This window comes from Coptis chinensis, chromosome 4 (assembly GCF_015680905.1).
Source record: "Coptis chinensis isolate HL-2020 chromosome 4, ASM1568090v1, whole genome shotgun sequence".
NCBI lineage: Eukaryota > Viridiplantae > Streptophyta > Magnoliopsida > Ranunculales > Ranunculaceae > Coptis > Coptis chinensis.
The window spans coordinates 68,897,060-68,901,185 of record NC_141459.1 but is presented as its reverse complement, the minus strand read 5'-3'; the positions used below and the strand labels follow the sequence as shown (position 1 = coordinate 68,901,185).

At 34.8% G+C, this 4,126-nt stretch overlaps 1 pseudogene; it reads right to left on the bottom strand.

Moving 5' to 3' along the window:
* Nucleotides 1-268: 268 nt before the first annotated feature.
* Nucleotides 269-843, bottom strand: LOC147504536 (short chain aldehyde dehydrogenase 1 pseudogene; annotated as a pseudogene).
* Nucleotides 844-4,126: the final 3,283 nt, after the last annotated feature.

Genomic DNA, 4,126 nt, shown 5'->3' with positions numbered 1-4,126 from the left:
ACCTGAATTGACTTTGACTTTCCAGGTTTGATTGGGATTGAAAATGTTTTTTTCTTTTTGATTCTTTGGCTTTAAAAACATAGAACTCTTCTAGTAATAATCTTGACTCGTTTTCCATACAAAATGACGTCTTTAAGCACATAAAAACAAACTTCAAGACACGAAATACACAAAAACACGTAAACAATACAAACTCTTATTTATTTTAAACATAATTAGCCTAAACTTAATACTATTAAGGGGTTTAAACTACAGTTTTGAGTGCTTATCATTTAGCACCCAATAATGAACCATAAACATTTACATCGAAGACTCTCTTGAAACCTTCGCTTGTGCAGTTCATGACACTTTGACCAAATTCGCCACTTATGCCAACAGTGTTGAACAAGATATCAAGTTCCCCATGTTTAGCAATGGTGGTATCAATGGCATTTCTGACATCATTTTCTTCAATAACCCCATGTTTAGCAATGGTGTTATCAATGGCATTTCTGACATCGTTTTCTTCAATAACGCCACAATGAATGAACGATACATTTTCACCCAAGCCTATCTCCTTGCAGAGTGAGTGCCCAAGGTTGTCTAAAATGTCTGCAATGGCTACTTTAGCACCATGGCTAACAAACAATCGCACTGTCTTCTCACCAATTGCCCTAGAACCACCAGTTATTAGTGTTACCTTACCTTCTAATCTGCAAAACAAGAATTCCTAGCTTTATTAGTTCTTTTTATTTAACCTTGATTTTGCAAAAAAAAACTGAAAATGCTCTATAAGCTTGCTAGCTAAAATTCATTTACACCTCACCTTTTCGCTAAGGGTGCTTGCTTTGAAATACATGCCATCTTCACCTCAATCTAGCAAGTGAAGGGGGTCTGGGCTTTGGACCAGCTCAAATGGTCTTGCATGTGTCGAGATTAGATATGGGAAATGTGTAGAAATGTGTCACTTTGGCAAGATAAAGGAGCAAGGGTTGGTTGCTAAGAAGTTATGTGATTAAAGGCCAAGATTCAAGGAGAAAAAGCCTTTATAAAGCCCGGTCAAAGCTGAAAAGTCAAAGTCAACGCGGGTAGAAACAACACACAAAAGTCAGCAGAACTTCCGAAGGCCATATCTTTGGACTCAGACCTCGGAATTGGGCCTACCTTATGTCAAAACGACCGGCTCGGAAAGATATTTCCAATGGTCCAAGCCTTGACTCAATCCAAGGAACAAAAGTGGACGAAAAGTTTGCTGAAGTCAAATCTGATTAGGAAGGGGTGGGGATTGGATTTGAAGAATTGGGTTTTGGGCTCGATTTTTTCAAAACCCCAAAACATGGCTCCTCAGCCCATGCATGAAAATGTGGATCCTGTCTCCTCCATTTCAACACACAAGACTTAACTCTTAAGCATAAATTAGTTTTAGGTAGCAAGTAGCCATGAGAGATAGTTTTTTAGATCTAGATTTAGACTCTATTAATTAATTAGTTTTTATTTACCTTGTTTTTAATTTAGTTTTTGAATCAATTGTTATTTCTTCATTAGATTAATAAAGTTAGTAGTCATTCATAATTTAGTTTCATTTCCCATTAAATCATTGTAGTTTCAATTCATAGATTTAGTTATTTATCATTATTAGTTTCAATTAAATCTTGCATGAGTAGATTTCCATTTAGTTCAAATAAGTAAAGTTAGAATCTTTATACCATGTCTTACTTAAATTTGATAAGAAATGATAGTTTAATGACTCTAGGCTAAACCTCCATTAGAGGGGGTTGAAGAAGCCTTGATGAAAACTTGATTTCGATTAGCGTAAAATAGTCGTAATTTCCATTCCATTCTAAAAAACAATTAGTTCACCATGAGAATGGGTTTGATTGTTTCACATGCTAGATGTTAGTTGGTAGAGATTACCATGAACAACTAGGGATTAGGAAGAACCAATTGTTATGCTAAAGCAGTTCAATTCGGATTACGACGATTCTTCGTTTGTAAATTAAGTCGAATTAAGGTGGAATCAATCCCCCCTTATTCTTTATCGAGTATCAATTTAATATTCCGTAGTCGTATAAAATCATATCTTGTTAGTATAATTTCCATCGTAATATAAATTTCGTAAAACTCTCATTAACTTTGGGGAGACCGATAGTCGTAGAAAACATAGAATACTAAGGAACTAGGAGTGGAACGAATCTTTTACTCCAACTCTATTTCGATAGAATCGAGAGTAGAAATATTTTGAAAATAGTTTTAGTTTTACTTGTGTTGAGTTTCGTAGCTTATGTGTAGGTAAAACTATCATTTTACTGTTATCATGCATCATCACCCATAAATGAGAAAACTCTGGCAGAAGAAACTCAAGAGCATGTATTGGACTCGACACATTTGGAAAATGGCATTGAGAAAATTTATGAAGATCTAGGCAGAGAGGACAAAGAAAATGAAGTGCTTGGAAGAAAGGGAATAAAATCTATGGTGGAAAGTGGATTTCAATTTAGTTTGGTTATTCAAGACTTATCGATGGAACAAATTTGTGACATCCTTACTATTACATACATGAACCACAATCTTGTCAAAATGTCAAAACTAGATGAAGAATTTTCTGAGTCCTTAAGATCATGTGAAGAACCACCACCCAACCATCACCATCCCAAATTAACACCTCTTGAAATCCAACCTCCATTCATAAAAAATCTACCAATTTCTGAGACTGCACCATGAAACCATTTCAAAGAAACCTTAAATTTGCACTTAAGACAATTGCCTTTGAGATCATTCATAACTTTCTAAACCTTCCCAGTAAAGAGACGTTGCCCAATACACAAACACAAGAGTCCATCAATTCAGTAGTTGAGAAACCTAGTATATCCTATTCCACATCAGTTGAGCCTCATGAAGGACATCTAGTACCAACCTCTCACTCTTTTGAACAATTCAACTATAACGGGTTATTGCATAAGTTCCATGATGGGTTATACAAACATTCTCTTATCATTATGCATCTTACTCTCCAACTACATCATTTCATTCTGTTTGGGGGTGTATACTTTTATATATTTTTCTATAAAGATCTCCAACTATTTAGAATATTAGTATATAGCTAATAACATATCACCCATCATATGCATATAGTATTGGGGAATCTGACTTAAAATGACCCCACATATATAGTCTCAAGTATCTAACTATAAAAGACTCGTCGTGTTTTCTCGATGCATCCCATAGAAGTGCATCATTAAGGTAACCGGACCACTCCAATTGGAGTGTGTGGTTGTAAGTGCTGGAATCTTAGTCCACGTATATCTCGCATTTTCTTTGTAAAACATTTTTTACTCGTTGTTTGAGTAAGTGTGATCCTATGGAGCGAGTATACAATTTTTCATTTCTTTATTTTACATTCTTTTTCAAAATAGTTATTTTTCTTCATTCTCATAATAGAAGGTTCTCAATACACCAAGAGTTATGTGATTTAAAAAAAAAAAAAAAAAAAAAAAAAAAAAAAAACAATGGATTCCACATAGACCAACCATTAGAAGTACACAATCTCCATTCAGTTATGTGTTACCCATATCACTATGTGCTTTCTGTTCCAGCTTAAACCACATAGATACCAATTGTACCTTGCTCACCAACATATCATCACGTCAACCACCAAATACATTCAGACAAGGACAAGGTACCAACAACAACAATCGAGAAAAAGAGCATCTGTTCCATCCCATTTTAACTAGAGCTACCAAAATCAACCAAACAGACCTAATTCCACCACCCACTAGTGTCCAATCAGCTAAATCCTTGCATTATATCTTGCGCAATAAATCCCCCAACACACATAACTGAAGCCACAGTCTTACAGAATTGGGTCCAATAATAAGCCGACATGAAAGTTGCCTAAGATCACCTGTTTTATTTTTAAACTTAGAAATCATAGATTTTGAGTATGAGTATCTTAAAATATCTCTCCATAGGTTTCAAAACTAGAGGATATAAATATGAAAATTATACGGCCCAGAGTAACCAAAATGATACCGGATCAACGTATAATTTTGTCAAAACCTCTATAAGGTTAGAGATACCTTTAGATTGAGAAGAACAATTAACTTTCAAAAAAAAAACCACACACACACACATTTCATATGTGTCTGTA